This window comes from Lolium rigidum, chromosome 7 (assembly GCF_022539505.1).
Source record: "Lolium rigidum isolate FL_2022 chromosome 7, APGP_CSIRO_Lrig_0.1, whole genome shotgun sequence".
Classification (NCBI taxonomy): Eukaryota; Viridiplantae; Streptophyta; class Magnoliopsida; order Poales; family Poaceae; genus Lolium; species Lolium rigidum.
This window is the reverse complement of record NC_061514.1, coordinates 347406151-347428178: the sequence shown is the minus strand read 5'-3', so window position 1 is coordinate 347428178 and position 22028 is coordinate 347406151.

The window sequence follows — 22028 nt, the reverse complement described above, 5'->3', positions numbered from 1 at the left end:
GAGCCCATCATTAAAATGAGAGTCAAAGATTTTGATTGTAATGCTTTATGTGATCTTGGTGCAAGTATTTCTTTTATGCCTAAAAAAGTCTATGATATGCTTGACTTGCCACCATTGAAAAATTGTTATTTGGATGTTAATCTCGCTGATAATGCTACAAAAAAACCTTTGGGGAAAGTTGATAATGTTCATATTATGGTTAACAATAACCTTGTCCCCGTTGATTTTGTTGTCTTGGATATTGAATGCAATGCATCTTGCCCCATTATATTGGGAAGACCTTTTCTTCGAACCGTTGGTGCTACTATTGATATGAAGGAAGGTAATATTAAATATCAATTTCCTCTAAAGAAAGGTATGGAACACTTCCCTAGAAAGAGAATGAAGGTACCTTATGATTCTATTATTAGAACAAATGATGATGTTGATGCTTCGTCTCTCGATAACACTTGAGTTACACTTTCTGCGCCTAGCTGAAAGGCGTTAAAGAAAAGCGCTTATGGGAGACAACCCATGTTTTTACTCCAGTATTTTTGTTTTATATTTGTGTCTTGGAAGTTGTTTACTACTGTAGCAACCTCTCCTTATCTTAGTTTTGAGTTTTGTTGTGCCAAGTAAAGTCTTTGATAGTAAAGTAAGTACTAGATTTGGATTACTGCGCAGTTCCAGATTTCTTTGCTGTCACGAATCTGGGTCTACCTCCCTGTAGGAAGCTCAGAAAATTAAGCCAATTTACGTGCATGATCCTCAGATATGTACGCAACTTTCATTAAATTTGGGCATTTTCATTTGAGCAAGTCTGGTGGCCTAATAAAATCCATCTTTACGGACTGTTCTGTTTTGACAGATTCTGCCTTTTATTTCGCATTGCCTCTTTTGCTATGTTGGATGAATTTCTTTGATCCATTAATGTCCAGTAGCTTTATGAAATGTCCAGAAGTGTTAAGAATGATTGTGTCACCTCTGAACATGTGAATTTTTATTATGCACTAACCCTCTAATGAGTTGTTTCGAGTTTGGTGTGGAGGAAGTTTTCAAGGATCAAGAGAGGAGTATGATGCAATATGATCAAGGAGAGTGAAAGCTCTAAGCTTGGGGATGCCCCGGTGGTTCACCCCTGCATATTTTAAGAAGACTCAAGCGTCTAAGCTTGGGGATGCCCAAGGCATCCCCTTCTTCATCGACAACATTATCAGGTTCCTTCCCTGAAACTATATTTTTATTCCGTCACATCTTATGCACTTTGCTTGGAGCGTCGATTTGTTTTTGTTTTTTGTTTTGTTTGAATAAAATGGATCCTAGCATTCACTTTATGGGAGAGAGACACGCTCCGCTGTAGCATATGGACAAATATGTCCTTAGGCTCTACTCATAGTATTCATGGCGAAGTTTCTTCTTCGTTAAATTGTTATATGGTTGGAATTGGAAAATACTACATGTAGTAATTCTAAAATGTCTTGGATAATTTGATACTTGGCAATTGTTGTGCTCATGTTTAAGCTCTTGCATCATATACTTTGCACCCATTAATGAAGAAACACTTAGAGCTTGCTAATTTGGTTTGCATATTTGGTTTCTCTAGAGTCTAGATAATATCTAGTTTTGAGTTTTGAACAACAAGGAAGACGGTGTGGAGTCTTATAATGTTTACAATATGTCTTTTATGTGAGTTTTGCTGTACCGTTCATCCTTGTGTTTGTTTCAAATAACCTTGCTAGCCTAAACCTTGTATCGAGAGGGAATACTTCTCATGCATCCAAAATCCTTGAGCCAACCACTATGCCATTTGTGTCCACCATACCTACCTACTACATGGTATTTATCCGCCATTCCAAAGTAAATTGCTTGAGTGCTACCTTTAAAATTCCATCATTCACCTTTGCAATATATAGCTCATGGGACAAATAGCTTAAAAACTATTGTGGTATTGAATATGTACTTATGCACTTTATCTCTTATTAAGTTGCTTGTTGTGCGATAACCATGCTTCGGGGACGCCATCAACTATTCTTTGTTGAATATCATGTGAGTTGCTATGCATGTCCGTCTTGTCCGAAGTAAGAGAGATCTACCACCTTCATGGTTGGAGCATGCATATTGTGAGAGAAGAACATTGGGCCGCTAACTAAAGCCATGATTCATGGTGGAAGTTTCAGTTTTGGACAAATATCCTCAAGTCTCATATGAGAATAATAATTGTTGCCACATGCTTATGCATTAAAGAGGAGTCCATTATCTGTTGTCCATGTTGTCCCAAGTATGGATGTCTAAGTTGAGAATAATCAAAAGCGAGAAATCCAAAATGCGAGCTTTCTCCTTAGACCTTTGTACAGGCGGCATGGAGGTACCCCATTGCGACACTTGGTTAAAACATGTGCATTGCAAAGATCCGGTAGTCCAAGCTAATTAGGACAAGGTGCGGGCACTATTAGTATACTATGCATGAGGCTTGCAACTTGTAAGATATAATGTACATAACTCATATGCTTTATTACTACCGTTGACAAAATTGTTTCATGTTTTCAAAATAAAAGCTCTAGCACAAATATAGCAATCGATGCTTTCCTCTTTGAAGGACCATTCTCTTTACTTTTATGTTGAGTCGGTTCACCTATCTCTCTCCACCTCAAGAAGCAAACACTTGTGTGAACTGTGCATTGATTCCTACATACTTGCATATTGTACTTGTTATATTACTCTATGTTGACAATTATCCATGAGATATACATGTTACAAGTTGAAAGCAACCGCTGAAACTTAATCTTCCTTTGTGTTGCTTCAATGCCTTTACTTTGATTTATTGCTTTATGAATTAACTCTTATGCAAGACTTATTAATGCTTGTCTTGAAGTACTATTCATGAAAAGTCTTTGCTTTATGATTCACTTGTTTACTCATGTCATTACCATTGTTTTGATCACTGCATTCACTACATATGTTTACAAATAGTATGATCAAGGTTATGATGGCATATCACTTCAGAAATTATCTTTGTTATCGTTTTACCTGCTCGGGACGAGCGAGAACTAAGCTTGGGGATGCTTGATACGTCTCCGACGTATCGATAATTTCTTATGTTCTATGCCATATTATTGATGATACCTACATGTTTTATGCACACTTTATGTCATATTCGTGCATTTTCTGGAACTAACCTATTAACAAGATGCCGAAGTGCCGGTTCCTGTTTTCGCTGTTTTTGGTTTCGAAATCCTAGTAACGAAATATTCTCGGAATCGGACGAAATCAAGACCCGAGGTTCCTATTTTCACCGGAAGCATCCGGAACACCCGAGAGCCGCCGGAGGGGGCCCTGTGGGCCCCGGATGATAGGGTGGCGCGGCCTGGGCCCTGGCCGCGCCAGCCTATGGTGCCGCCGCCTCTTCGACCCTCTGACACTGCCCTTCCGCCTATTTAAAGCCTCCGTCGAGAAAACCCTGATGCGAAAAACCACGATACGGAAAACCTTACTGAGACGCCGCCGCCGCCGATCCCATCTCGGGGGATTACGGAGATCTCCTCCGGCACCCTGCCGGAGAGGGGATTCATCTCCCGGAGGACTCTACACCGCCATGGTCGCCTCCGGAGTGATGAGTGAGTAGTTCACCCCTCGGATCTGTGGGTCCATAGCAGTAGCTAGATGGTTGTCTTCTCCTCATTGTGCTTCATTGTTGGATCTTGTGAGCTGCCTAACATGATCAAGATCATCTATCCGTAATACTCTATGTTGTGTTTGTCGGGATCCGATGGATAGAGAATACCATGTTATGTTAATTATCAAGTTATTACATATGTGTTGTTTATGATCTTGCATGCTCTCCGTTACTAGTAGAGGCTCTGGCCAAGTTTTTGCTTTTAACTCCAAGAGGGAGTATTTATGCTCGATAGTGGGTTCATGCCCGCATTGACACCAGGACGATGACGGAAAGTTCTAAGGTTGTGTTGTGCTGTTGCCACTAGGGATAAAACATTGGCGCTATGTCCGAGGATGTAGTTGTTGATTACATTACGCACCATACTTAATGCAATTGTCTGTTGCTTTGCAACTTAATACTGGAAGGGGTTCGGACGATAACCTGAAGGTGGACTTTTTAGGCATAGATGCAGTTGGATGGCGGTCTATGTACTTTGTCGTAATGCCCAATTAAATTTCACTATACTTATCATGTCATGTATGTGCATTGTTATGCCCTCTCTATTTGTCAATTGCCCGACCGTAATTTGTTCACCCAACATGCTTTTATCTTATGGGAGAGACACCTCTAGTGAACTGTGGACCCCGGTCCATTCTTTTATACTGAAATACAAATCTGCTGCAATACTTGTTCTTTACTCGTTTTCTTGCAAACAATCATCTTCCACACAATACGGTTAATCCTTTGTTACGAGCAAGCCGGTGAGATTGACAACCTCACTCGTTTCGTTGGGGCAAAGTACTTTGGTTGTGTTGTGCGGGTTCCACGTTGGCGCCGGAATCTCTGGTGTTGCGCCGCACTACATCCCGCCGCCATCAACCTTCAACGTGCTTCTTGACTCCTGCTGGTTCGATTAAACCTTGGTTTCTTACTGAGGGAAACTTGCCGCTATGCGCATCACACCTACCTCTTGGGGTTCCCAACGGACGTGTCAACTACACGCATCAGTGTGGTAGATACTTCAACTTCAACTTGGCACACAACTCCTTGCTTGCTAGATTGCGACAACTCCCGCCATCAATAATGACTTTGCAAGCTTTATCAGGACCAACTAGTGCCTTTGTTTGAAACAAATTGCAGCGTTGAGTAGATGCACTCGGCTGCACATTAAGAGCACGTTGTGACACAACAATAATGCGAGCTTCAGACGGAAAAACATCTACACCATCACTGTCATAATCATAATCTTCTAGAGCATAGAGATCAGCATCATCTCCAGTCTCATACTCATCATGGTCATTAATGATCATCACCTTTCGGTTAGGACAATCTCTTTTGAAGTGACCCTTGCCTCCACATGTATGACAATTCATATCGCGATTGCGCGCCGTAGACATGCTAGAACCACTTGTACTAGCATCAGGTTCGGGCTTCTTTGTGTTGAACACATTGGAGACCGGCTTGCTAGACGAAGTAGGAAAAGGTGCGGGATGCGAAGATGGTGTCGGCACCAAGGATGGGGGCACCCTAGGCGTGTAGCGTCCAGGTCCCGTAGTACGGCTTTTGATTTGCGCCTCATCAGCCAATTGTGCTTCAACTTCTCTTGCATGATGTAGAAGTTGATTCATAGTAGTGTAACTTTGATAACGAACAATGCCTTTGACATTATACTTCAAACCATGTAGGAAATGTTGCATTGTCATCTCAAGTGACTCACGGACATGGCCACGCTGCATAAGCATCTCCATCTCCATGTAATAAGCATCAACTATCATAACACCTTGTCTCAAGAGGGTCAACTTATCATATATAGATCGCAAATAATTAGTGGGAACGAAACGAGCTTGCATAATGGCCTTCATCTCGCGCCATATAAGAACTGGCAATTCATTATCTTCTTGACGAGCACGTGTAACTCCATCCCACCAATGCAATGCATAACCATCAAATTCTGAGGAAGCAAGCTTAACCTTCCTATCTTTAGTATAGTCATGTAGGCGCCATAACTTCTCAATTTTCAGCTCCCAAGTGAGGTATTCTTCAAAATCAGCACCTCCTTCAAATTTGGGTATTGAGAACTTTGGCTTACCCAAACCATCGTCTTGCGGTTGTGGAGGGACACGGCGAGCTCCGAGTTCAACAAAGCCACGACCACAGTTACCACGTCCAGCACCATGACCAGCACCACGCACTTCATCTTGAAGCTCAACATCTTCAGCTTCATGTTGTTGTTGTTGTTGGGTCAAATTCTCAACAGCTAGAGTCAATGCTTGAATATTTCGCTGAATATCCGTCATTTGATCTTGCATTGCATTGACGGTCTCATTAGTAGTATCCAGCTTCTTTGCAACCTCCTGAACGGCCCCCTTAAGTTCTTCATACTGATCACGGAGTTCACGTTGCATCTCATTATGAAGAGCTTCATACTCCCTCCATGTCATAACATCAGCTGCATCCTTGTTTTTCTGGTTAACAATTTTTTCATCACTAGAAGACATGATTAGTAGGTTAGTGCAATAAAACAAATATATATGGTGGTACTCTCACAACTCACTCAAAAACTGATAAGAAAAGGAAATCTTACCGCTCCAAAGTTAATTAGTATTGCTTACCACTTGTAGTGACAACTAGTGCACGGATGTAGCGAAGCGAATATCAAGGGTATAAGAACAATCACACGGCAAAGAAGGATATATGTGGGGCTGTAGGTAGGCTACCTATTTGCACCAATAACAAGCTCTAGCGCTGACCGTCAACAACAAAATATACTCACACAAGGCGATAAATGTGACAATGCAAATATATGGCTGAAAAGGTTGCAATGCACCCGAGAGACGCTAGCAAAGCTCAATGAGACAGGCACAAGATTGCTCAACTACAGGTGCAGGAAAGTAAACTTAGGCCTTCACTTGATTCTACTAGCACTTCACTTTTCTTTTTGGATTTTCTTTTTATCACACGCAGCATTTTTAGCTCCTTTTGCTTCTTTTCTATTTTCTCGTTTTATTTTATTTTATGACACAACTCTTTGTAACACGGCCAACATATAATGCAAAGCACCAAAACCCTAATGAGCAGCCTGTCGAGTGGTAAAACTAGTCTCTTGTGGGCAAGTTCCTAGTCACGTATATCGAAAGGCTGTGTCTATGGTTGGGAACAAGCACACTGTATGCTATGTGGACTCGGAGAAACAAAACTAAAAACTAGATGGTAGAGAAACACAAACCCTAACAATCTACTAGACGGAAGAATTAAAGATATGCAAAAACAACTACGAAAAGCAACTAAAACTCGAAATTAGTGCAATCTAAGGCAATGGCAAACCCTAACCCTAACTTGTTATGGCTTTTTCTGGATAGGAAACACTCACAACTCAACAATGGGGTGGATTGTGGATGGCTTACCGAGGAAACGCTGAAATCTGATACCAAGATGATATGGGGTTGCCCGATCTTCCCAGTAAGCGACGGTGGATGTGATGAACACGTGATGAACACAGCGGAGATAACAAGATGATGAAGTGGATGATAACTTGTATGACGCAACGAGTCTCTCGATTGGTCCCTATTGCCAATGCAACAGCTCTCAACCCTGCAAGATATTCGCAACTCCACACACTTGCGCACGTAGCCGCCGACCACGAAGCGGTAAGTTGCAACCGTCTAATTCCCAATGGAACAGCAGATCACACAAGACTTTCAGTAGCAAAACACCAAATCGATGCGGATTGGTGTACAGATTCAATAGAATTGCAAAGCAATCAACTATGAACTAGGGTTTATCTTAAACGTGGTATAAACCTAATTTGGGAGCATCCTGGGCACTTATTGACGAGGGAATACCTCGGCAATGCCTACGTATTGTAGACTAGGGTTTGCTGGAAGAGCGACGATGGAGATTCCGGAAGCGAGATTAGGCACACGACGTACCCAGCTTCGGGTCCCCTCGGTGGAGGATCCCTACGTGCTGCTAGCAATCCAGTATATGATCATAGATGTGTTTACAGGGTACCGCCGTAGGCGGAGCTATGTTGTCTCTCTATTCTCCCCCTTCTTTCGGGTGCCCTGGCTAGCTTTATATATGCAACCAGCCTAGGGTTTTACAAGAGTCCTAGTCGACTACTTCTTCGGGTTGCCTTGTTGGGCCTTCTCCATATTGGGCCAAGCCGATCCAGGTATACCAATAATGGGTACCCGAAGGGTATACCCATGTCAGTAGCCCCCGAGTGTTTAGGGAAGTCGAAGACTTGCGTAGAGACTCCAAGCATAATCATCTCCAAAGGCGAGGTCCATATTGTAGATCATGTGTAGCATAAATGATGTCGACGATTCTCGAAGTTGTTTTTCTATCGGGTGCGCGATAGCGCTCCCGATGGGAGTAGCCCCCGAGTCTATGGGTAAGTGCTTGCACTTAGGCATAGACTCAAGTTGTACTACTCGATGAAAAACTTAACTATATTTCTGGAAGACTTGATGAAATCCATGTGCTCCCGATGGGAGTAGGCTCCACTCGAATCGTAGAATCAAGTTGAGTCTACAAACCTTGATTGTCACAGATGCTGTCAAAGTTATTTTTCTATCGGGTGCGCGGCCAGCGCTCCCGATGGGAGTAGCCCCCGAGGCTACAACCAAGTGTTTGCACTTGGGTGTAGGCTCAACTTGCTTTTAATCGATACCACAATTTTTCCTCTTTCTTGTATCTTATCGGGAGGGTGAACAATACTCTCGACAAGAGTAGCCCCCGAGCCTATGGCAGGTGCTTGCACCTAGGCATAGGCTTGAGTTGTACTACTCGATAAAGAACTTGGCGCGGCCCCTCTTTTTATCGACTTCAAGCCGTTGCTATTTTTATTTGACGTCCATATCTATATTGTACAGGGATAATGGTAATTGGGGCTAGTTCATCTGACGGATCAGGTACTAGTTAACTGCTCTAGTGGCAATCCGCAAAAACCTACTTCAAGATCACGTCCCTAGACATGATCTCGGGATACTGGTGCTAGCTCGACAGGTGCCGCTTAAGGTCTTACCATCCGTCGAGCCCCGGTCATGTTTTATCGGGTCCACGAGCCGCGTCCGCTGGGATATTTCTTCACGTCTGTTGATGTGGAAAAAAGTAGCAGAGCGCAGTCTTTGGCGATGCCGCGCCACACAGGACGGATCCCGGGGTCTTACCTTCGCAGAGTTTTGCGGCATTCAGAGATTATTCGCGACTTTGGCGCTCTGAGAATATTTTGTCAAGTGCCCTGTTCGGCTGATGCAATGACCCATTTCGCGGGTTCTTCTATTTTTTCTCTCGGGCTTGATAAGACAGCCGAATATATTGGTTCTTCTATATTGTCGGGTACATCACCGATGCTCTTGCTCGGAACAATATGACGAGTCAATGAACCCGAAGATTTGTCCACCTCTTTTCTTTTTTTTGGTTCCTCCTTGATGAAAATTTCGTCGAGTTCCTCCTTCAGGAAAATTTCTTCGGGTCCTCCTTGAGGACAATTCTTCGGGTCCTCCCTGAGGATAATTCTTCGGGTCCTCCTTGAGGATAATTCTTCGGGTCCTCCCTGAGGACAATTCTTCGGGTCCTCCTTGAGGATAATTCTTCGGGTCCTCCCTGAGGACAATTCTTCGGGTCCTCCCTGAATAAGATTTCGTCGGGTTCTCTTTGGATTTCGTCGGGTTCCTCCCTGAAGAAGATTTCGTCGGGTTCTCTTTTGATTTCGTCGGGTTCCTCCCTAAAGACTTTTTGTAGGCGCAATTATTATTTCTGTCGACCTGAGATGCAAAGTGAAGAAGTATGGCGCAGCCCCCGAGTGTCGGGTGCGGCGAAAGTAAATGATAATCAACTTTATGCAAATCAAAGGAACACTTAGCTTGTTGGGCACGACGGAGTCGGCGCGATGAAGTCTTCAAGTGCGGAGAAGAAGTCGAGCCGAAGTAGAAACCACCAAATAGCGAAAATAAATGCCGCCAAATTGTTTGATGAAGAAATAGCCGAGCCCCCAAGCGTTGCTGAGGTGATGTCATGATTGTTGTGTCGCAGTCGTGACCCGAGGCGAAATCGTTGTCGAGCCCCCGAGCGTTAGGCGTGACGTCGAAATAAGTTGATGGAGTCGCGGCGTCATATTTGGTAAAGCCATTTAGGATGAAGCCGTAGACAATAATATACGAAGATGAATCCCAGATGAAGTATTTGAGATGAATCCATATTGAAGATTATGCCATTAAATATAGAGCATATATTGAAGATAAATCCTTCGATATCATAGAGGATGAATCCATTGGCCCGAAGAATCCAATAATAATCCAGTATTAAGCATAGAAGATGAATCCATTGACCCGGAAACGCATCGGATAATATTGTATAAAAGTGAACCAATAATAACCCGAAGAAGATAAATCCAGTAAGCCGAAGAAATTAAATCCACTGTGCCGAAGAAGATAAATCCACTAAGTCGAAGAAAGTAATTCCACTGAGCCGGAGAAAATAATTCCACTGAGCCGAAGAAAATATATCCAGAGCCGAAGGAAAAGAAATTCACCAAGTAACCGAGTATATATGTGGTAACGAAGTAATGGCGCAGCCCCAGATGTCGGGTGATGTCGAATGCGCAACGGTGGGAGCGTGATGGCGAACGTGGCCGATACAGCGAATTAGTTGAAGCTTATTGCCGATCTGCAGTTATATTACGACGCAAAAAACTGCGCAAAAACTGCGCGCAAATAATAGTACGTGCGAAAATATATTTAGTAAAATAAATTTTGCGAGTAGTAATTAATTAAAAATATAACACTTGATATTTTTGTGTCGAATGGTCGTTGTTGATGGACTTGCGATTTCCGATCCAGAAACGATGTGGTTGCTACACTGTTGTCGGGTGAAGGCAGGGTTTGTTGCTCCATCGCCTAACTTCTTTGGGTTCTAGGCTGCGGGCAGATCGAAACTTTCTCCTCCAATCTAGTGGATCCGTAGTTGTTCCATACTACTATACTTACCTACCAAATACTATACTAGATAAACACATGCACGAGCGCAGAAGGTTAAATCCAAACGATAGGTGAACACTATGTACGCATGGATGATTAGGTCTAGACCAAATAATCAGTTGGATGAGTAATGATGAAAGATAATGTACTGAATAGAAAACTCATCTTGGAGGGGGGGTGCGAGTTCCTAGTTCTGGAGTTGGCCAAAATTCAAGCTCTATTGGAGTTGTCTTGCTCGGGACTTGGTAAAGTGAAGCTGCCGCTGGGACGTATGTCAGGCGGTTATGCAGTGTGAAACACGATCTTGCTCTATGGCTCGATCGCTGCATCTGATCGACCAATCTCTTGCGCTTTACCATGAGACAAGAATCACGTGGACAGCAGCAAATTTTTATCTTGAGAAGTTTTCTCGGGACTTGTCCTCCATCACGATCAATCGGTCTGGCGTACAACTTCTGGATGAATACATCTGACCGGACGGCCTCTCGCTGGATGTAACGCGACGGATTGGAAACAACAGAGGTTGTGCTCGGCTCCTCGAGCTAACTTGCACCTATTGCTCAGGTCGATTAGTAGTCTCTATTTCCTTTGGAATTCGACCAAGCAGTGGCTGCATCGGGACTTGTTCCTTGCAGTGGATCTCGATTGCTTGTACTGGTCGATCTTGGATATCTTCGGCGGTCGAATTCTCCGCGTGCCCTCGTGATGACGGCGAGCTTGCTGCCACCGATGAAATGGAACGCGCCGCCGGCTAGATGCGATCTGGTTGTAGATGATGACGAAGGATCTCGCCCGGATAACAAAATCCGATCATCGCTGGTTCCCACAGACGGCGCCAATTGACGAGGGAATACCTCGGCAATGCCTACGTATTGTAGACTAGGGTTTTCTGGAAGAGCGACGATGGAGATTCCGGGAGCGAGATTAGGCACACGACGTACCCAGCTTCGGGTCCCCTCGGTGGAGGATCCCTACGTGCTGCTAGCAATCCATTATATGATCATAGATGTGTTTACAGGGTACCGCCGTAGGCGGAGCTATGTTGTCTCTCTATTCTTCCCCTTCTTTCGGGTGCCCTGGCTAGTTTTATATATGCAACCAGCCTAGGGTTTTACAAGAGTCCTAGTCGACTACTTCTTCGGGTTGCCTTGTTGGGCCTTCTCCATATTGGGCCAAGCCGATCCAGGTATACCAATAATGGGTACCCGAAGGGTATACCCATGTCACTTATATAGGGGTTCAGGATGACCAGAAGTCGAGAAAATACATTGAAAACCGACCCAAATCGAGATCTAGTCGAGACTGACTCGGACACGGCCAGCCAGGGAGCCGGTCGACCGGGCCAGGGACCGGGTAGGCCGGTTGAAACCGGGCCTGGCACCGGGTGGTGACCGGGCTAGGGGTCCAGAGCCCCTGGATGTGGCCCGGTGTGCACCGGTCCAGGGTCCGGTCAGCGCCGGGTGGATCCGGCGTAGCGTCGAACCGGACAGGTGACCGGGTGGGCCGGCGTGGCGGCCGGTCATACCGGGGATGGCGCCGGCATGGTCATCTTCTTCTTCCCTCGCGCATGCCTCCCTCTCCTCCCTCACGCGTCGATTGGATGTCTTCTTGTCCAGCTTCACGTCCAGCTGCTCCTCTTCTCCTCGTGCGATGCTTGCTCCATCTTCATACCTGATCATACATAATTAACAAGAGATGAATGTCCTACTCAAGCCATGTGCAGTTCCTAGGAGGGCAGATTGCCATCGTCACTAGGAGGCCAAGCTCATAGGGGAGGTGCCTATACTGAGTTATGATGATTTAGGGATATCCCTGACGGATGTAATCAAAAGTTGTGGCACAAGAGTATGACCTCTGCAGAGTGTTGAACTATTCGAATAGCCGCGTCCGCGGTCATGGACAGTTGGATGGCCATACTGTTCCGTTGTCAGATGTTTTTCTAAAAATGAATGGTGACTTGAAATGTGATTTTGACTTGAATCACAATAGAGTTGTGGGAATGACACTAATGTTCCCACTTGAGTAAGTCTAGGTAAATAAAGAGTCTTGGCTAGTAAGTGCTTATGAAATAAAACCGGCTTTGTGCAAATGAACCTAGAGCTTAGAATCCATTAGAGATATTAGTACTTCTATTAGTGTGAGTTTGCGAGTACTTTAAAAAGTACTCATGGCTTTGTCCCTGGCTATTCAAATGGCCAGACTATGAAGAGGAGAACCAGTACCAGGAAGGTGGACAGCAGGATGTCTACGATAACTAGGACTACCTCCCGACGTCAAGCGTTGCCTGTGGAACAGATGGACCGCTACTACGTTTTTTCCGCTATGTGTTACGTATTTGATCTTTAGATCAATTGTTGTATTAAGACTGGATCATGTGATCCTTTGATGTAAGACTATTATGGTTTATAATGAATGATGTTCTGTGATATGAACTTATTATGTCTCGCAAAAACAATCTTCCTGGGATTGCGATGTACGGCATAATAGGCATCTGAACTTAAAAATCCGGGTGTTGACAAGTTGGTATCAGAGCCATTGTTTGACCTTAGGAGGCCCTAGTTAGAATGGACGTCTGAAAAACTTAGTTTCAAAAACAAGTGAAGTGAATATTTCTGAAAACTTATTCTCACTCTTGTCTTTGAGGTCTTTTCAAAAAGGGAAATCCATTCTCTACTTTTGCTTGTAATTCTACATAAAATTTTGACACACTTGCTCACTTCTCTAACTTACTCATCCAATTCACCTACAGATGGAGCAGCTCAACCACACCAAGTTTTAGCAGTTGGGCAACGAAGGAAGCCTGATCTTTGAGAGGGACTTGGAGGCCTTAGCTGAGTATCTCGAGCGCCCGCACCCGGAGTTCTTTGGAGGACAAGTCAACGATCAGCCTGGAGGGCAACTGCAGTGGGTCGTAGTTGCAGACCTGAGGGGAAAGCTGGAGCCACCTATGTCCGAGAGGATCCAGTTCTCCTTGAGGGAGAACAACTGGCTGGATGGACTAGCTCGAGCCATGCAGGAAGCACTTGCCCGTCTGTGTGGGCAGAATGTGAACCAGATCAAGGGAACCCGCTTTGCCCACTTTGCAAGGCATGACTCGATGGGAGCGCCAATGGATCTGTCACCTCACCCAGAGGTGAAGTACCATGCATGTGGAGCTCCTTGACTTCATGTTGTGTGAGACTCGCAAGGAGCTGGGCAACTCCCGCGCCTATGCCAACCAGACCTACCTCCACCAGGCACAACAGACCGAGACCATCAAGATCCTTGCTAAGGAGCGCAAGACACTTCGACGTCAGCATGCGAAGAAGGACTACACCATTGCTCGCCTCCGCGCAAAGATAGCATCCCTGGAGGAGACTGTCAAGGCACAGGAGACCCAGCTGAAGGACCTGGAAGGAGAAGGTGAAGATATCCAGGGAAATGATGCAGCCTACCTGAGTGATGATGATGACTTTGAGGAAGATGAAGAAATAGATTTCCACACTGATGTGGAGGGCTATGATTTCATGGAAGCCAGATTGGATGATTTCATTCCGATAGAGATTGACGAGGAGCCCATGGATTCAGATGAGGAGTAGTATCACTAGAGCACTTGCGTAGGTGTGAGTTTGTATCTGTCCCTTTGTATCGTAGAATGAGGAAATGGTTCTTAAAACCATTGGTGTGTTAGCTTGTAATGTTGTTTGGAATGAATGAATGAAAGTGTTGTTTGATTTCAACTTGTCAAGTAATCAAGTTTTAAACTTTACCCAAACAAGTCATAGAAAATTCCCTCTTATCTCATGATCTATCTCCCTGTTCAGATGGCCCCTCCAACCCGCAACAACAACCCAGATGCACTGATGCAGATGCTACAAATGATGGTGGTAGATAGAGAAGTCGAAAGAGCTGAGCGAGAAGCCAACCTTGCCGTACTGCAGCAGATAGCCCAGAACAACCAAGGACATGGACATAATGATCATCCTAGATCTAAGTTGAAGAACTTCCAGAATACTAATCCTCCAATGTTTAGCAAGACTGAAGAGCCACTAGATGCAGATGACTGGCTCGAATCAATGGAGAACAACCTGGAAGTTGCAGGAGTGGAAGCTGCTGAGAAGGTGCTGTTTGCCACCCACTATCCGTCGGGACACCGCCGAGCCTGGTGGAACAGTGCCCGTGCAATGAATGGAGGATAGATGATGACTTGGGCGGACTTCAAGCTCAAGTTCAGCAGATACCATGTGCCACCGGGTCTGATCAAGAAGATGAGGGATGAGTTCCGCGAACTCAAACAAGGAAGGATGTCCGTGGTGGAATACCGTGACAGATTCCTTACTCTGTCTAGGTACACTCCGGATGAGACCGACACCAATGAGAAGAAGAAGGAAAGATTTCTGAATGGACTGCATGATGAGATGCAGACAGTGCTGGTGAATATCCAGTTTACTGACCTGGAAGCCCTAGTTGACTCTGCCATTCAGATGGAAGGGAAGCTCAACCAGGCCAATGAGAACCGCAAGCGCATGATGATGAACCAGAGTGTGCCCGGAAATACCTCAAGGTATCGCCCCAGCTCAAGTGGAGGATTTTCCCCAAGACTCAACAAGTCCCCAGTGCCGCTGTCACGCCCGAGTTTCCCCAATCGTGGTGGAGGACACCCAAGGCTAGGAGGTCACCACAACAACAACAACCACTTCAACCGTGCCCCGATGAGAGCCCCCGGCAACAACAACAACACCAACACTGCCCCAAGGACTGGAAGCAATGTTGTCCCCATTGCCCCAAAGGACAAGTCAACTGTGACTTGTTATGAATGTGGAGTTACCGGGCATTACTCCAATGAGTGCCCCAAGAAGCTAGCAAAGACTGCCCCCAATACCGCTGCACCTGCCCAGCAGCAACGCCGTGTCTCAGCTGGAAGAAAGTTTGCCCCATGCAACCCGAACAATCGCAACGGCCGCCTCTACCACTTGAATGCCGAAGAAGCCCAGGAAGCGCCAGATGTCATGCTGGGTATGTTTTCTGTTAATTCAGTACCTGCAAGAGTTTTGTTTGATTCTAGAGCATCGCACTCGTTTGTTACTGAAGATTTTGCATGCGCTAGTAAGATTCAACCAATCAGTTTGAAGCATGTTATGATAGTTCAAATACCTGGTTCAACAACCAAAGCTAGAAAAAATTGCAATCAGTACCTATCCGAATACATGAAGTAGATTTTTGTGCAAATTTGATAGTTCTGGGAGCCAAAGGTTTGGAAGTAGTGTTGGGTATGGATTGGATGTCGAAACATCATGGATTGATTGACTGTGCCAAGAAGGCCATCACCATGACTAGTAGCACCGGAGTGTTAGTAGAACACGTGTCCGAAAGGTTGCCCAGACAATTAACCTGCAATACAAGTTTAGCCAAGCCAACCTTGGATCAAATCAGGATAGTCTGCAGATACCCCGATGTGTTTCCTGATGACTTACCCGGTATGCCCCCAGATCGGGATATCGAGTTTATCATTGAGTTAATTCCTGAAACTGGACCCATAGCTCAGAGACCCTATAGTATGAACCTGACAGAACTAGTAGAACTGAAGAAGCAAGTGGATGACATGCTGCACAAAGGTCTGATTCAACCAAGTGCTTCGCCTTGGAGATCCCCGGTATTGTTTGTGGATAAGAAGGACGGTGTCACTCGTTTATGTACGGATTGCCGTAAGTTGAAAGATGTCACCATCAAGAACAAATACCCATGCCAAAGATAGAAGACCTGTTTGACCAGCTGACCAGTGCTAGAGTGTTCTCTAAGATTGATCTTAGGACTGGTTATCATCAACTGAAGATTTGCGCAACAGATATCCCCAAGACTGCCTTCAACACCAGATATGGATTGTATGAGTACAATGTCATGTCGTTTGGATTGACCAATGCCCCAGCTTATTTCATGAATCTCATGAATAAGATCTTTATGAACTTTTTGGATAAGTTTGTCATTGTCTTTATCGACGACATACTAATCTACTCCAAGTCAGAAGAAGAGCATGAGCAACATCTGACGATTATCCTGGAAACCCTTAGGGAGCATAAGTTGTATGCCAAGTTTAGCAAATGTGAGTTCTGGTTAAAGGAAGTAGGATTCCTGGGACATATTCTGTCTGCAGGAGGAATTGCTGTAGATCCCGCGAAGATCAAGACCGTTGAAGAATGGAAACCCCCAATCATTCAGACTGAAGTCCGTGCATTTCTTGGACTTGCGGGATATTACCGTAGGTTTGTTGAAGGATTTTCAAGCATAGAAAGACCCATGACTCAACTGTTGAAGAAAGACAAGAAGTTTGAATGGACTGATAAATGTGAAGAGAGTTTTCAGAAGCTCAAGAGAAGATTAATCTCTGCCCCAATTTTGATCATGCCTGACATTACTAAGCCATTTGACGTCTATTGTGATGCCTCCAAGATTGGTCTTGGATGTGTGTTGATGCAAGAAGGCAAAGTAATATCATATCTGTGTAGGCAACTGAAGCAACATGAGCAGAATTACCCAACCCATGACTTAGAGCTAGCAACAGTAGTTTTAGCCTTAAAGGTATGGCATCATTACCTCATGGGTAATCGTTGTGAGATCTATTCGGATCATAAGAGCCTGAAGTACATTTTTACCCAGAAGGAGCTAAACATGAGTCAGAGAAGATGGGTAGAGTTAATTAAGGACTATGACCTGGAGATTCACTACCACCCCGGCAAGGCCAATGTGGTAGCGGATGCTCTAAGTAGACAGCCGTGTCAGTTGAACTCCATGATCGCATAAGAGCAGCCTAGCTTGTATCAAGAATTTGAGCAGTTTAGACTGGAGCTAGTTAGTGAAGGATTCCTGGCAAGCATTGAGCTCCAGCCTACCTTGGTTAGTCATATAAAAGAAGCACAGAAAGGAAATGCCAGTATTGATGGAATCAAGCACCGCATAGCTGCAGGAAAGGCCCCGGGATTTACTGAAGATGAAAAAGGAGTTCTTTGGTACAACGATCGCCTCTGCGTACCAGCAGATTCGGAGTTGAAACAAGTCATTCTGAAGGAAGCTCATGACACCTGTATTCCATTCATCCTGGAGGAACCAAGATGTACCAAGACTTGAACAATTTTGGTGGCATGGAATGAAGAGAGAGATTGGAAGTTACATAGCCAAGTGTGACATCTGTCAGCAAGTCAAAGCAGAACATCAGCGACCCGCAGGATTACTGCAGCCATTACAGATCCCTGAATGGAAATGGGATTCTGTAGGAATGGATTTCATCACCGGATTACCCAAGTCAAGTAGAGGAAATGATTCTATTTGGGAAGTGATTGATAGGTTGTCCAAAGTAGCCCATTTCATACCAGTCAAAACCACCTACCAAGGCCCTAAGCTAGCAGAGTTGTACATCTCAAGAATAGTTAGTCTGCATGGAACCCCAAAGTCCATTGTGTCAGATAGAGGATCCCAATTTACCTCAAGATTTTGGCAGAAGGTACACGAAGGATTAGGAACCCGGCTGAATTTCAGTACAGCTTATCACCCGTAGACAGATGGACAGACCGAGAGAGTTAATCATATCCTCGAAGATATGTTGAGAGCATGTGTGCTAGAGTATGGATCCAAATGGGAAGACTGTCCGCCTTTCGCAGAATTTTCTTAGAACAACAGCTTTCAAGCCAGCTTGCAAATGGCCCCATTTGAAGCATTGTACGGAAGGAAGTGTCGTACCCCTTTGAACTAGTTGGAAGTCGGAAATAGTCAGATCTTTGGACCCGACATTCTCCGAGAAGCTGAAGAGAAGGTTCACAAGATCCGAGAATACCTCAAGACTGGCCAATCGAGACAGAAGAGTTATGCTGACAAGAGACGCCGAGAGATGACCTTCAACATCGGAGACTTTGTGTATCTGAAAGTATCGCCCCTCAAAGGAATGCAGAGATTCTAACTCAGAGGAAAGCTTGCCCCTAGATATGTTGGACCCTTCAAAGTGTTGAGTCGCCAAGGAGAAGTATCTTATCAGCTTGAACTGCTGGAGGAAATGTCACCTGTGCATGATGTGTTTCACATCTCATTACTTCGGAAGTGTTTGGAAGTTCCCGAGAAGACGGAGGTTTTCAATAACATCGATCACAGATCGGTGGATATCAACAAAGACTTGACCTATCGTGAAGCACCCATTCGTATCTTGGAAGAAGCCTTCAGAACCACCCGCACCCGAAGTATCAAGTTTCTGAAGATTCAGTGGAGCAACCATATCGAAGAAGAAGCCACCTGAGAACGAGAAGACTATATTAGGACTGAATTCCCTTACCTCTTTAGTTCCTAGTTTTCTTTAGATCTCGGGACGAGATCTTTTGTAAGGGGGAAGGGTTTGTAGCATCCCAACTTTTCCAATCAATAAAGAAGATCAATCTCTCCTTCCCAAAATTTTGAGCCAACAAAAAAACTTTAATTGCATTACTTGGTGTGCATAGTGATCATGCATGTATGTTGTGATTTTTGCCATGATTGTTTGTTTGAGGTGTTGGACATGATTCAAAACCCTAAACCCTACCCTTTTCTAAATCAAAGAGAAACCAAGAAAAGAAATATATATATGTACATCTTGTACAATTGTAAACTTTTTAATAATTATTAATAAAAATTGCAGTGGGGATTTTTCCCCACTGTTGAACCTTCAAAAAAAATCAAATAAAAAGGTGAAGCATATATGGGCATATAGCCATATTTACAAATAATAGATCTATGCCCTATTTACTTTACCAAAATGGTTGTGAACCATTATTAAACTCAACCTAATACTAAATGAACCCAAAACAATGACTTTTGGTCAAATAAAATCAAAACAAAAGAAAATAAAATGAAAAACCCTAGCACATGTGATAATGGTCACTTGTTACAATTTTAACATGATGCCCACTTTGAACCCCTGTGGTTATTATTTTCTAAACCAAACCTTCTCATCTTTTTGCACATATCTATAGTACTCATAAAAGTGAACCAATTGGTGTTGACCAACCTTGCTGGTTCATTTTCAAATTCTTATTTTAAGCATTCAAAGTGACAACTTTGAAACAGATTATAGATCATCCCAATTTTGATTTTTACCAAACCTACTCCAATTTTCAAACCAAGGACATCAATAGGTGCCAAATATTATTTTTTTCACACCCATAAATTTTTTTGGCAAAATTAAAATTCAAAGTTCTTGCGGCCATTTTTACAAACACCTTGTGTGCATAATTTGGATTTGAGCATACACACTAAAATCCAATGGATTTTTGCATAAACCCTCAGTGCCCATGTCACCACTCACTCTCCCTTGCACCCCATGGACTAAGACATGCATTTGCACCATTGTTCACAGGAGAAAAAGGACCAAACTAGGCCTATGTCACTCACATGCCAACCCTCATGCCAACCCCTCTCTCCACTCACCTCTGGATTACCTCACCTTGTCCTGGAGGTTGACCTTGATCTCCTGAACACGCTGGTACCAACCGTTGGCCAAGGAGAGCACCACATTGCCCTGGCCAGGACGTGCCCACGACGTCTAGTGACGCCAGCGCACGCACGGACACGCCAGAGCACGAGCTCGCCTCGTCACTGCTGACCTCCCCTCGGTCTCTCCTCTCGCAAATGCACTCACCAGGACACCAGCAACCTCCCAGACACCGTCACTCTCTCCCCGTGCCCTGTCGCCGTCGTCCTCGTCACCGACGTCCGCCACGGTACTGCCAGCACATGTCACGCGCCCCATCGCGTTCGACCACCATTTTCTATGCCGAGACGCGCGTGATGATCGCCGTGACGTAGAGAATAGCGCAGCGTCCTCGCCCACGCCTTTGAGCCGCTGTAGCACCGTCGCCACCATCGCCATGTCCGTGAGCCTCAGCACCTCTCACCCGCTATAAATAGAGCACTCCCCCGCCCAAATTCTTCACACCATTCGCTTCCTATCCTCTCACTGAGCCTCCTCGAGCACTGCCACGCCCCAATTTGACATGCACCGCCCCAATCGATCGCCGGAGTACCGCGAAGCCGTCGCAGAAGGAGCTGAAGATTGGTGCCTCCCCAGGAGTTGCCGTCGGTACCAGGAGCTTCGCCGTCGTCGACAACTCCGCCCTACTTCATCGCTGACGATCGCCGGACCTCCGGTGAGCCTCCGACCCCCTAGGTTCGCCGCCAGTAGGGTTGGATCTCGTCGTTGATGACGATGAACCTCAGCCGTAGATCTTGATTCTAATCCGACGGATCTCTTTCAAACATACCGATTCAGGAGTTATGAGCCATTGACGTGTGGGGTCTGCTGTCAGGCCGCCCGCGTGTGCGAGATGCGCTGCTGGGCCGGCCCGTTTCTTTTTCTCTCTGGCCCAAGTTCGTATCCCGCCGAAGTCCACTGATTTGAATTCTGTTTAATTAGTTATTTCAAATTCAAATACTGGTGTTGTGTTCAAAATTGAATAAAAACAAATCTACAAATCCAATTTGGGTGATTCCAATTTTGTGTGAAAGTAGATGAAAAGATCTAGCCAACAACACTAGTCTCAACCCTTGATTCGTTATAGATCACTTGCAATAAAAATAACAAGGCAGTACCTTTTCAAACTTCAAACATTTATTAAAAATCAACCATAATGAATTTGGAGGTGATTCCAATTCTCATAATTCACTTTTCAAAAACTCTATTTGGTTATGCAAAAATATGACATAGTTGTTTCAGATGATCATGGGCTAGAATCAAATAATGGCTATGTACTCATTTCTAGCTCATTTAAATTATCTCAAAATTAGTATTTCAAATCTATGAGGTGTAGCACCTTATTTAAATCACTTGCCCAAGTAATTTGATGTGAGGTGATGAACTTAGTTTCATGGCCTCATAGTTTGTTATTTGAGGATATTAAATCTTAGTAATTTTAAATGAGAGGAAATTACTTTCCCAACTTTAAATAAGGAAAACACTAGTTGTTGTTGAGTGATGATTGTGATGATGATAGATCATCTTGAGTGAGCAATTAAGGCTAAAAATTCTCCTTAAGTATTGTTTGGTGATTGTTACCTCGTATCCGTTTATAGACGATAGTACCGAAGGCTACGAGGAGGAGGAGGTCTTCTACGAAGAAGAAGAGGAACACTTTGATCACTGTACCAATCAAGGCAAGCTCTACTAATGCCAAGCTACTAGTGCAAGATACCAAGGCACTAGTATTGTTGTTTAAAGTTTTATCTTTCCAAGTCCAAGTTTTTATCTTACAAGCTTTTAATTTGATTAGCAAGGCTTACTTGTTGTAGTTAATTTGTGTCAAAGTGTATAGTACCACAAGAGCTTCAAACCTAGCCTAGAAAGCTAAACTTTAGTTAGCACCCCTCATGATTAGTTGCTAGTGCTAAAACTAAAATTGACTACTCTAGATGGGAACCTGTGA